The sequence below is a fragment of the Oryctolagus cuniculus genome, chromosome 2 (genome assembly GCF_964237555.1).
Source record: "Oryctolagus cuniculus chromosome 2, mOryCun1.1, whole genome shotgun sequence".
Lineage (NCBI taxonomy): Eukaryota > Metazoa > Chordata > Mammalia > Lagomorpha > Leporidae > Oryctolagus > Oryctolagus cuniculus.
The window spans coordinates 27,414,636-27,428,981 of NC_091433.1; the positions used below are offsets into that span (position 1 = coordinate 27,414,636).

Consider the following 14,346-nt stretch of genomic DNA (forward strand, 5'->3'; position numbering starts at 1 on the left):
GTCTCTGGTTCTATAAATAAATGTAAAATAGCAGTGCAACAGAGGCAGCAAATGACCTACGTAAGTGATTCCTGAAGCATGCAATAATGAATCACATACTCAAAAATGCTATACCATTTAAACTTCTTTACAGGGTGAACAAACTGGTAATCAATAAGAAAACACAATTTATGTTTTACATTTCTCCTAGGATATTTTTATGAGAAAATTTGTTGTCATTAAATCATTAGTAAAGTATAAATCATTTTAAACAAACTTGAATTAATGGAAAATTTCACAGAATTAATCTGTTTAGTACTTTGGAAAATACTATGTTCATCTACTTGAGCATCAAGCTTTTTTATTCTTTATTTACTGCTATGCTGAAATGCATAATATGAAAAGGTATTATGGCTGTACAATCTTCAAAATAACCGAATGCTTTCATGAGACTACATAATTCACGGTATAGGCTATTCCTTCTTCTCCTATTAGAATTGCTGAAGTCTCGTTTTCCTTATCATATTCTTGGTTATAACTGCATATAGCAGTTATCCAAATATTTGAGGAAAATATAGTTTTTCTTCAGATGTTTGGAATTATATTTATGCCATCTTCATTTCTTGTTTATTTGAAAATAAGAGCAAGAGAGAGGGAGATAGAGAAAGATAATTTCTTATTTTTTTAAAAGATTTATTTATTTATTTGAAAGTCAGAGTTACACAGAGAGGGGAGAGGTAGAGAGAGAGGTCATCCATCCACTGGTTCGCTCTCCAATGGGCTGCAACCGAAGCCAGGAACCAAGAGTACCTCCAACATGGGTGCAGAGGCCCAAGGACTTGGGTCATCCTCCACTGCTTTCCCAGGCCATACCAAGGAGCTGGATTGGAAATAAAGCAGCCAGGACTTCAACCCAGGCACTCTGACATGGGATGTGGTCATCTTAACCACAGAGCTAAATGCCTAACTCTATACCATTTTTCTTGCTTATTAGTAAAATTGTCCCTTGCATGATTCAACTATTACTTTATTTTTCAATAATTTTTATGGGATATGTACAATGTCTTCAGCCAAATACTGGCTAAAACACAAAAGAAATCTTGTATATCTCCCATCCAAAAAAAAAATCCAATACTTCTGTATGTGGAGTTATACAATTAGAGGATTGCTATTAATTGTTTGAACAATATTCATTATTTATAATGCAAATTTCCAGTGAGATTTCTTGACTACTTTTTAAAATCTAAATTATATTTAGTTCCATAATATTACCTTTAATATCTCCCCCCCCCCCAAGAAGTAGAAAAAAAATCAAAACTGTAGTCTTTCTGATTCCTTTTAAATGGAGGTTATTTCTTCTTTCCTGTCGACAGCCACTGAGTATCTGAAGGATGAGTCCTCTGTGCCCCTTCCACTCAACCCTGTAGAACATAATAGATACGGGGACTTTGAAGGTCACCAAAACTCATCTGTTCAAATTTTTCTAAGCCTTTTAGAACTATTTCACAGGAGTAAAAAAAAATTATATTTTATTGACTTCTGTTTTTGTACTGAGTCTACAATTGCCTTGATATGCATTATATTGCATAGTTTGTAGAAAAGAAAACGAGGTAAATTCCTGATTTTCAAAGCTGGGCACTGAGAAATATTGAGTTATTCACCAAGAATCACAACAAAAGTCAGTGAAAGAGACTGAGTTTAGACCTGTTTCTATCTGATTGCAAATCCTGTCCTCTTAAAAATTGCTCTATTTCGTACCTTTCCTAAATCCCCTGACATCTCTAAAAACTAGACTCTACAAACAGTTTTGAAGCTACCAAAAATAGGCTTTCTGATTGAATAACAAGTTGGTGCAACATCAAGGTCCCTTTTTCATGTGTTCCTAAGGGTAGCATTGCAATGCAGTTTTCTTCTCTGAAGTGACTTTTTTAAGAGCTCAAGGACTTGACTGGAACCCACTTCTGTACTCATATTTGTTGTGTGAAATGTGTGATTTACAGCAGGGATGCACAGGCTGATGAAACTCTGGCAAACTTATGTCCCAGTATCACTGTTTGATGAATGTAGTTAAATAGCAAATGTTAATTTATTTACATTTGAAAGAGTAGAAGTTTCAGTTATGTCTGTTCCATCAATTTGCTATTTAATAAAAAGTACTGTCAGTTAGAAAACTCTGAAGCAAGCGTGCATAACACTGTCTTACGAATGTCAAAATTAGAAACTTAGTACTTGGGGAGAAAAGAATAGCAATCTTCACCGCACCACCAAGGAAAGCACTGTCCCCTGGCTGACTTTCTGATGTGCACTTCAAATCCCTACCTGTCTACCAGCTAAGAACCCAGTAGCTGTATTTTTGCACTGTCAGAAAATAATTTAAAATGTTTTCTGCCTGCATGGACACGGTGCTCTCACTCTTATAAGCCTACAATTTACATCTTTTAAGATTTAAATACATGACCGATGGCAGCAGGGGAAATGATGTGAACTTCACAGCATTCTGCAAATGGCTGCTCTGAGACTAGAAAGAGGGTAGAAGGTTCAATCACTATGCATTTGATCTTAGGATTTGGCTATGTCAGTGAAATAGAATGTGTTAGGGGATAGGACACTCAATTGGCTTTTGGCCAGGAAACTGATTGCATGCTGTGATATGCTATCTGGATAAATAAATATGTTTGAACCCACAGTTGGATGAGAATATTTGGTAGGTTGGTTGAGAAGCAAATTCAATATATTAGAAGATTTACTTCATTCTTGTGCTTCATTAAAAATGTTCCCAAACTATAACTGTGGGTTGTGTTTGGGGGTTGTAGAAGATGAGGTCTTAAGCCATTCGCATCTTAACATATCCCTAATTGTAACTTTGCCAGTTGATAACACATTATATATCATTCATATAAAAGTGAAGGAAAGGAAGAGATTTAGAGCTTAAAGGATTCCTATGAGCATCATCAGCTTCTTTTCAGAGAAGACGATGGCTATAGGGAAGACTAGCTAGCACTAATTAGTGGAACTGCTAAAAGCTGCTCCAATTTTCCCCACTCAAGGTCATTCATTAACAACTTAAGGTAGAAGATCATATTTGAACATAGAAGATCTTTTGACGTGGTTTTACTCTCAATATGTTATTATTACACAGTTTAAAATTTAGTAGATACCTGTACAAAAAGTGAAAATTGACTTAAAAATCAAGTATTCTAATAGAGGCTATTCATCAAAAAAAGACTGCTATAAGTAGTTTCTGTTTTATTCAGTTGCTCTGATTTAATGCCCTCATCTTTCAGCTGTGAAGATAGTAGTATGTAACTCCTAAGTTTGTGTAAATGATTTCTACAATGAAGATGTATAAGGCACTTGGAAAAAAAAAAAAAAACTAGGTCCATTATAATTGCTACATATCAGTATTTGTAGCTATTAGACCCTTATTGTTCTAGAAGAAAGTTAAAGCTTCATCATGCAAAATCTGATTTTATTAATGAAGGAAAATTCAATGAAATTTTCCTTAAATAAGATGGCTACTGTTGTTTCAGTGTAGAAGGAAGAAAATTGCCTTAAAAGACAATTAGCTAATGTTTAGACTGTGCCTTTTATAACAGAAAGTGACTTCAGTTCTGCTTTTGTTGAAAAGTTCAGACACGATAATGAAAAAAAAATTACAATTTACTTCTGTTAAGTTCCCTTCCTGTTTGTCAATGAATTTATGATTCCAGGTACTAAAATATTTTATAAGGTTATTTTTAATTACTTGGAGGAGAGGTACAGGGCAAGAAAACACAGGGTAAAATACTCATTAAATCCACTGAGTTGTATATTAGAGATATTTTCATGGAATATTGACATCCTAAAAGTAATACTTACATAATTTCCCAGCATGGAATAATATATGCCTGCACATATTTTGCATAAGTTATTACCTTCTACCAAGGAATGAAAATTAGAATTGTTTAAAATGGGATATGCTTGATAGTGAATCAGATTTCCCTAGTATGTAAATTATTTCCTGGGAGTGAATAAGGCACATTGGGAGCAATTTAATAAATGATCCCCTGGAGGTCTGAATGGATTAATGAAGCTGATTATCCTTTTCCTGCAGAAGGAGAAAACTGTCACTCTGCAGTTAGCCTAAAATGAGCTCTCCATAGTGCAACTTCAAGGTATTTTGTGGGGAGAAAGGAGATAAATATAGGTGCCCCATTTAATTCTTCTTGGGGTAGAGCAACTTTACATGATCACTTTCTTTCTCTCTCAGTGTGGTGTCATTAGCAAAGGAGCACATAGTCTTAAAAGAGCAAGAGAGTGGGCTAGTTCTATTTAAAAAAAAATGAACTCCAGTGCAGTGGAAACTGGCTTGAGGTGAATGCCATAGCCTACATCTCCTAAATATTGATGCCTAGGGCCACACTGGCCTTTTCCATGTTTCATAGGTATTTTCTAAAATGCACTTCTTACAATGTTTTCTTTCTTTTTTTTTTTTTTTTTTGTTCTCACACAGGAGAGTGTGTGAGGTGAATATACTTCTTAATAAGAAAACAAAGTGTCCTATCCTTTTCCTCAAAATAACCACATTAATTTTCTAATGTTAGATGACAAATGACCAACAAACTATAGACTTAAATCCACAAAAGCATATCATCTCGTTGTCTAAGTCAATTTCTATTATAGAAATTTCCATAGCAGAAATTTCTAGACTGAGTGGCTTAAAAAAAAAGAAGAAGAATTTATTTCACTTAGATCTCAAAGCTAGAAAGTGCGAGATCAAGGTGCCAGCAGGTTTAGTTCCTGGTGAGAACCCTCTTCCTCATTCACAGATAGCTGCCTGCTAGCTTTCTCTTTACATGGCCGAGGGAGGGGTGAGTGTCTGTTAAGGTCTCCTCCTGCCCTTAAAAAACCATAAATCCCGTGATGGATGACCTCATCCTCATGACATCATCTATATCTAATTACACCCCAAAGGGAACATCAACTAAAGCCATCCCATTGGCCGTAGGGTTTCAAAAAATGATTTTGGGAGGACACAAATATGCAATGCATAAAACCCACTTTGAACATGAGTTTGCTTGGCTCTAAGTCTTACAGGCTGAAGTCAAGATATTAGTGGGAACTATAATCTCACCTGAGGCCTGGATTCCTCTCCCAAACACATTCAGCACGTTGGGGAAATTACTTCCCTTGAGGATGTATGTTTGATTTCCCTATTTTCTGAAGAGCTGTCAACTGAGCATGTTCTCAGTTCCTACAGATTACACTCATGTCCTAGCCTGGCACTCCATAGTATTTGGCTCACTCCATCAAACCAAGAATCCCTTTTATAAAGGCACACTGATGAGGTTCAATCCATGAAGGATAATTGTTTATTTGATTAATTCAAGGTAAATGCATTTGTGTTTTATATGTGAGAATCTGGATTTGCCATCTAAGTACTATAATCATAGGACTGTTTTCTCATTAATGTATATGGGATCTATGCATACTCAAGGGAAGAGGACTAAACAGAGCATGAGTATCAGAGTCATATTTGAATTCTGTGGACCATGGGATATATTTTTATTTTTAGGGATATATGAGCAGATGTGCATTCAAACACACAATATAATAAGGAATACATATATCAAATGTTTACATTGGCAAGAACAATCTTCCAAGCTTCCACTTGAATTATTGATTTTGCCAGACAGTTTTACCTATTTTCTAAAAAAAATCGATATACATACAACTATGTGTCTGTTCAAAGAAGAAAAATTAAATTTTACTACTTGTTTTAAGAATTGAGAATATGGTAGAATTCAATCTACATTTAAACATTGCAGTGCAGACTATATTCAGCGTTATAACTTGTGATAATTATTTTGTGGTAAGAACAAGTTCATTTCAAAAGATTTTCAGACTAAAGAGGAAAACTTTGGGACTGTCTGGTGTACAAATTAGACAGGAGTTGGATTTTCAAAGCTGAGTACAATTTTTTAAGAGGCAGAAAATGCCATTTACAGCTAGAGCTAGAATGAGAGAGAGAGAAAGGGAGAGGGGGAAGGGGGGGGAGAAGGAGAGAGGGGGGAGGGGAAGAGAGAGAGAGACTAGACTGAGACTTCATTTGCTGGTTCACTTCCCAAATTCTTGCAATAGCTAAAGTAAGGGGCTGAAGCTAGAAACCAAGAACTCAATCCAGGTTTCAATGTGAATAACAGGATCCCATTTATTTGAGCCATCCTATTTCTTCCCTGGGTCCAGATTCACAGAAAATTAGAAGTGGAGCTCCATAAACAAAGGATTCAGGCATTTTTTACTATTTTTCCTGCTAAGCCAAATGCTAGTCCCATTTGTTAACTGAGAGATATACAATGTCAATTTATAAAATTTCAGATTATTTATCTAATTATTGTTTATTTAATATTTTGAGCAACAGAAATTGATTGAATGCTGAATATACATCCCAAATGTATGTCTAAACAGGCTACATGTATTAACTCATTTATTACTGACAACAACACTAATTGCAGTTACCAGTTAACAAGAGAAGTAACCATGGGCCAAGAAAGAGAGAGAAAATCTAAAAAAGCTTCAACAATGTTACAAAGTGCCCCTGAGCAGAATTTTAAAGGCTCTCTGGGTATTATTAAGCTAAGTAAGATGAGGTAGAAAAATCATGAATACAAACATACAACACACAGGCATGCAAGAGACAATGGCATGTTTAGAAACCACAAGTCATCCAATTTACCAGAGGTTGGCCCTGGGGTTAAGAGACTTCTACAAACAAGACGATTGTATGTGAATTGAGAAAAGAACAAATTCAAAATGAACAAATTAGAAAAAGATAGTCCTTCCCCTAGGCTGCCTTTAACCAGGGCAAAAAACTTAGTCAGACGATTGCAAACTAAATCCTAGCCCTATTTGTCCTGATAATCAAGATGTCCAGAACTCCTGACCTTGGTCATGAGGGAGGTAATGGAATTTAGAAATAAAGTTAAGGGGAATCAACTTAGTTAAAAATTGATGATGCTCTCTGATAAGCACTCTGATGTCAAAGTTCATTCTAAAGAGAGCTAGTACTAAAATATTTAATGAATGTGTGGATGTGAGTATAAATAGACCCGTGTCCTGCTTCTCAGTTAGTGTTACAGGATGCATCAACCCTTGTTGTCAAGAGCCTTGTGCCACCTTAACACAGATAGAAAAAACAGCACTTCGTATGAGGCAATCTCACACTGGCTGACTCCACCTAACAGAGTTTCAGCAGAACCCACTTCAGATTCTCTGTGTTTAATGACATACCCATGAGCCTGAGAATCATCAAGGCAACATATACAAAAAGAAATGTAAATGGACCGGCAAGACTGGTGATGTCAACCTGGATAGATCACGAGGATTAACCCTGAGGCCCTTTTCTCTATCCCACATCTTGAAGCAAAGTAAGTTCCCTGGAATTTAGATTCTCATGAAAAGCTGGATGAAGGAATTTCAAATTGGGTTTATAAAACAATTTAGTTCCATGGGAGAAACATTAGAACATAAAATGAAATAAAAGAAAAACAAACACTACCATAGGGAATTATAATGAATGGAATAATCCTTCTTGTAAATGGAAAGCTATAAATAGAACCTGAGTTCCGTATATAAAAATAATCCATGAAACATTTCTTTCAGAAATGAGTTTTGTAGAAAGTTTTGGGACAAGGACTTAACTTTTATTTAGTAAATATAAATTTTCAAAGTACAGTTTATGGATTACAATGGCTTCCCACCCCCCATAACTTCCCTCCCACTCGCACTCCTCCCATCTCCCGCTCCCTCTACCATTCCATTCACATCAAGATTCATTTTCAATTATTTTTATATACAGAAGATCGATTTAGTATATATTAAGTAAAAATTTCATCAATTTGCACCCACACAGAACATAAAGTGTAAAATATTGTTTCAGTACTAGTTATAGCATTACTTCACATTGGACAACACATTAAGGACAGATCCCACATGAGATGTAAGTACACAGTGACTCCTGTTGTTGACTTAACAAGTTGACACTTTTGTTTATGGCATCAGTAATCTCCCTAGGCTCTAGTCATGAGTTGCCAAGGCTATGGAAGCCTTTTGAGTTCGCCGACTTCAATCTTATTCAGACAAGGTCATAGTCAAAGTGGAAGTTCTCTCCTCCCTTCAGAGAAAGATACCTCCTTCTTTGATGGCCCCATTCTTTCCACTGGGATCTCACTCACAGAGAGCTTTCATTTAGGTCTTCTTTTTTTTTTTTTTTTTTCCAGAGTGTCTTGGCTTTCCATGCCTAAAATACTGAGAATTCAAGAGATAAACTATATTATTAGACACTAATAATAATTAGCTGATAAATAATTAGCTAATTCTTAAAGGATATAATATCAGACTACTAAGGCATTTGTAGTGTGTTGTGAATCCAATAATTTAATGAAATAGGTTTAAGTCACATAGAAATATAATCAGATGTATTTTTTAATCACTCTGGCTGCAGTAGAGATGATGCACTGAAGAATGTTTGCATTGAGGACAACAACCTCTATTGATGAGCTGATGTTGATACTTTGATTTAGATGATTCAGGGTGAAAATAAAAACACAATGGTATCAATTTGTTTTACCTTCTACAGAAGAATGATAAGTCATGAAAACTGAAAGCCACAGAGGTAATCTGGAAGGAATATTTATTTTTGTATATATAAATCAAAAATTTTTTACAATTTTATTTTTTGGTTTGGTATATAAAACTTTATATACAATTTTTTTCTTCCCACAAATTTTATCAGTTTTTAAGATATTTCCTCACATACACTTGAAGTCTCAACATTATATACATATACATGTATACTTTTTATTGAAAACAAGGATATTATTATCACAGTGTGGGAAATTCATGACAATGACCATAACCTGGAGAAAGATCTTTTTCCACTTACATAATATCATTCAGTAAAGCAATATTTATAACTGAATACAAAAAGAGGAAATTCACACAATTTTTATAAACTCTATATATTAACTTTCACAAAAAAGAAAAAAAATGTTAATCTTTCTAGATCTGTCTACTTTTGCTTAGCATAATGATCTCCAGTCCCAACCATGGTTTTTAAAATGTCAGGATTCCATTCTTTTATGCCTGAGTAATGTTTCATCATGTTCATATACCACATTTTCTTTAACTGATCATGAGCTTAAAGACATCTAGGTTGATTCTGTATCTTTGCTATTGTGGATTGAACTGCTATAAACATGCAAGTGCAAGTATTTCTTTCACTCCTGGGAATATATCCAAAGTAATGAAATCAACAGAGAAGGAAGATATTTCAGGACATATCAATTAGATTGAAAGTTCTGTCACTTTTCCAAATGGGAAATGTAGGTGGGAAACAGAAGCTGAAATGGGAATTCTAATTCTGAGGTATGTGTTGGCCATAAAGTGAAGGAGGCAAATGTTCTGAGCCACACAGAAAAATCAAAAAAAGAGATTAAAATTAAGTCATCAACAAAGAGGTGTGAATTGATGACATGGGACAAAAATGGCTTCAAAAATTTTTAAAAAGAAGTTGAATCTGGAACACACACACAAAAATAGGTGCAGAAAAGGATATGTCACAGAGAGAAGAGTGAATCAATGTCAGGGAATGTGTGCTTTGCAGTAAGATGAGAAAGTAGAGTTTCAAGAAGAAAAGAAAAGATCAGCAGTGTAAAATGTCAAAAAGTTCAAATACGATAAGGACTAAAATGTGTCTATTGGATTAAATAAAGAATAGGACAGTTATGACCTTTGTGAAAAATTCAATAATATGGTAAAGGCAAAAGCTAACTTGCAGGGATTTGAGAAATGGATGGGAAGGAACACTTTAGTTTTCAAGAAACTCCATAATGAAGAGAAGCAAGGTGCTAGATACAAAAATGGAAATGTGGCTGAAGTGAGGAACATGTACAAAAAGGGAGAAATTAGTTTTTTGGGGAAAGATTCAGAGTGAATAAATCCTTATTCTGTTTATATATACAGAAATACACATGCATACACACGTACGCACACACACACACATTACATGAACTGATACGGGGTATGTCTGTGGTATTACTATCATATGGAATAAAATTAGGAAAAAAATTATTACTATTATTATTATTATACATTCCTTTTAAAAGCAGTGCTATTTATAGGAAAGGAATGATGTATTATTGAAATACTGAAGATAAAGAAGTTATTGATAAGCAATAGAAAGGATAAAGTTGAAAGTCTAAAGGGTCCAGATTAAGGGGAACAGATCACCCTTGAAAAGTATCCTTGAGACCTCTTTCTCTGAAAGGAGGAAATAGGGAGGAGGAGGAGACACTTATATTTTAAATGACAGGGTACTGTTTAATGCCTTCTATCTCCTTTTCCTATGAAAGAAAGCCATTTGCTGAGAGTGAAGGATGAAGCAGTCAAACAGGAAAGACTGAGAAGTTTAAGTCTGGAATTAACTTGAGGGGAGCACGATCCATCCAGTGAGTCCTTGGAAGGATTTGGTGCTTCTTGAAGAACGAGGTTTAAAATGCAGCATTGCTTCGGCCGGCCTGGGGGAGTAAACAGCAGTTCTGTGAGCTATGTTTACACAGCAAGGATCCAATAGTGACCTCTAAGAATTGACAGCAGTCCCTGGTAGATATTTAGCACCAACAGCAGAAATCAAACACCCATGAGGGCGTGAATTCTGCTAACAGCTTGCAGTTCCTGAAAGCAGATCCTTCTCTTGTGAGTTTTGCCTGTGTGACACCTGTATGATGCTATCCTGAGTCATCCTAACAACAGCCAGTCTACCAGCTAAGAATATCCCACAAAAGACCCCAGCACACATCAGCCTTCTTTGTCTAGACTATGCCAATTATGTATGCAACAAAGAAACATGAAATAGAGAAACTTCTGTTCTAAAAGTTTTTTGACTTTAAGTTTTGAAATGGTTAGTGAAGACATATAATAAAAATTAGAGGAAATAACCTAATATTTGGATTATAAATGCCATGTGAATCACCTGTTCTGAAAGTGCCAAATCAAGCAAACAAAGTAAAGGCAATTATCTATTTGCTTAGTTTTGCATATGCAAAAGATGATAGCCAGGAATATATTCAAGAGACAACATCACACATTTTTTTCTGTGGCCTGGTGATAGGAAGACTCAAGAAGAAACTAAGGACTTTTTCTAAATATCTAAGATTGAACATGTAATGAATGATTGAATTTATATTCTGCACAATTCCAAAACTAAAAAAATGGACCAGCACATAAAACTTTTAGGGTAATAATGTTGGATTAATTAAAATTCAAAAGGCATTAAACTATACTTACTGGCCAGGGCTTCCCTAACAGGAGCAGATATTTAGTAGAAATTGGGCTCTAAAATTCCTTCTGACACAGAAAAGTTATTATGCGGTATCTCTTCAGATGAAGAAGAGAATGGATTATTTTTAAATTTGACCACATTGTTAATCAAAAGAAATGCCATCTACAAAGCTGAATGTCATGGTGGTTTGAAGTAAAGTGTCAAAAGAGATCTTTCTGGGGCCAGCATTTTGGCCCAGTTGCTAAAGCTGCCACTTGTGACACCAGCATCCCAGGTGGACACCGGTTCATGTCCCAGCTGCTCCACTTCAGATCCAGCTCCCAGCTAATGGCTTGGGAAAAACAGAGGAAGATGGCCCAAGTATTTGAGCCCCTGTTACCCACGTGAGAGACCCAGATGAAGCCCCTGGCTCTTGGCTTTGGCCTGGCCCAGCACTGGCATTGTGATCACCTTGGGAGTGAACCAGTGGATGGAAGATTCTCTCTCTGTGTAACTCTGACTTTAAGATAAATGAATAAATCCCTTTTAAAAAGAAATTTATTTTCGTTTCTTCCCATTTTCCAAGTACCAATTGAGTCTGCCTGGTACTACTTCAGTTCAGCTACTTGTGAGTATGTATGGATCATCAGTCACTAAAACTACACTGACGAGGCCAAGGCAACTTCAGCTGGCTGACAAGGTCACAGCAGAAGGTCTGTCTCAGCAAGACATGAGAAGGACAGCTGTGGTCCTCTTGGTGGTTTTAGGTTTGATGGGAACTACAAGCTGGAGCTTCCTGGTGGTCCTGCTAATGATTGCTGTATTCCGAATTTTACGGAAGAGTACTTAGTCTCATAACCTCCAAAATGTCCATTGGCTTGTAGAATTTTAATCAAGCAGAATGTTAGCGTAGAAGAAAGGGTTAATGCCTTATACAAGGTTGAGCTGTTTGTAGAAAAGAATTAAAAGGCAACAGGCTCTCTGGTATATACTTCCCACTAGAATAAAGATAGATGTTAATAAAGCTTTAATTCCCTATATGCTACAAATACTACAATGGTTAGGATGTCAAAACTGCAGAATAGATCTAAGTAAACCTTCAAAATGTACAATAAAAAATTTAAAAATTACAAAAAAATTGCAAAGAGGGGATACATTTTTTAATGTTCATCAATGTACATTTTTATTTTTTTTATTGAGGAAACCATAATGAATACAAAATTACAGCAATCATGTGCCTTTTTACATACAATGTCATTAAAGCAAACTCTAAACCACAGGTTGTAAAGTATTTAGTTTTCCTCTAGTCCAAGCTGCGTCTCCCTAAGACACTGTTCCCATCACAGTAGCCATTTTAAGCCAATCTTCTTTTTACACACGGGTAGTTTCTGTAGAGAACACTTTTCTCAGGACAAAAATGCATTGAGCATGCATAAGAAAAAAAAATATATATATATGTGCAAATACATTTAAGTTTTTTAGGGGTATCACTGATGAAATTAAAACCCTTGGGTTTATTTGCTTCTTAAAAGCACCAATTTAAAAATCCCTCAAAAGTTTATATTGTGGCAAGAAAAAACAAGTGACTAAGTAAACAAAAACTCAGGTTATTTTCAAGAGTCAAAATTTGCAGAAAACAAAATAAGACATTCTCATTGATTAGTAAATTCTACACCTTTATTCTAGACAACATAACTTTCTAAGCAGAACTGGTTTTACTGGCAGAGTTTTCAAACAAATGAAAATGTTATCACTTCTGAATACATTCCTATTCCCCTCTGAAGGTACTCTGCTATTCCTACTCAAATCCATCTTTATGAATTAATAAGATATTAAGGATAAATTTTACAATTTTTATAAACTAGTATCAAATGACTAATTTTAATATTAAAACCATTTTCATTAATTAAAAAATAAAACTGTACTAATTTCAAAAAGAAACATTAACCCACAGAACTCTATCACCACACTAAGATGTCTTTAGAAACTAAAACATACTGTCAAAATTTTTTAAGTGCTAAATAAATCAATCTAAACTAAACATTGTTTCCTAACATCCAATGCATTCAAATCAACTGGCCCACCTTTTCTGCTTTCCATTTGTTTCAAGGTTAAGGTTAGCATCATGGGTCTGCTTTGAACTTGGGGCTTCTAGTAAAGATTAGATTAGGAAGGTACTATTCTAGCCTATTTAGCCAATTTCTGCATAGTTCAGCAGCACTTGAGGCCTTGGCTTGTGTGGGCAGCCTGTTATCTTGCACCTCTCTGTGATTGTAACCCATGCTCTGAGTATGCCCTTGAAAATCAAAAAAATTGTAATTAAAAAAAATGGACAACAGGCTTTTCATTGTAAAAAGAAAAAATTATTATGTGGCTTATAATATAAAAATAAAGTCTGGTGCTCAAAAGCCAGAGCCATGCCATCAGCCTTGCTGTGAGTGTCTTTCATTTCTTCTAGCGCCGACACCTCTCACACCTTGGGGCCCCTGGACTGGCTGGAGCTGGTCTCTGGCAGTACACTGTAGTTTTCAAACAGCAAATAATAAGATAACAGGAAAAACTAGAAACTGATTCATAACCATTCACTTAGTCTTGTTGCATATGCAATAAATATTAAAGGAACTATAAACTATAAAGTGACAATTTCAAGGAAATGATTTCTTTCTTTAAAAAGAATCTTTTGATTTGAGAGAGAGAGAGAGAGAGAGAAAGAGAGAGAGAGAGAGAGAGAGAGAACACTATACTTTGCTTGTTCACTTCCTAAATGCCCACAGTTCAAAGGACTGGACCAAGGCGAGCAACAGTAACTGGAAATGCAATCCAAATCTCCCATGTGGATAGCAGAAACCCAATTAATTAGGCCGTCCCTGCTGCCTTCCAAGTTCTGCACTGACAGGGAACTGGAGACAGGAGCATGAGCTGGGAATTTTCTATTTTTTTCTTTATATAAATGGAACAAATTTCCTGTATCTCATACATACAGTTTTAAGAACATAATGACACTTCTCACTCTACCCTCCATTCCTCCCTCCCTCCCACCCTCCCTCCCACACTACTTCCTACTTCCT

The 14,346-nt window shown here is 35.5% G+C and overlaps 1 long non-coding RNA gene across 1 annotated transcript in view; it reads left to right on the top strand.

Moving 5' to 3' along the window:
- LOC127486523 (uncharacterized) overlaps positions 1-14,346 on the top strand; it is a 70,905-nt gene that overhangs the window by 53,885 nt on the left and 2,674 nt on the right. The window lies entirely within an intron of this gene.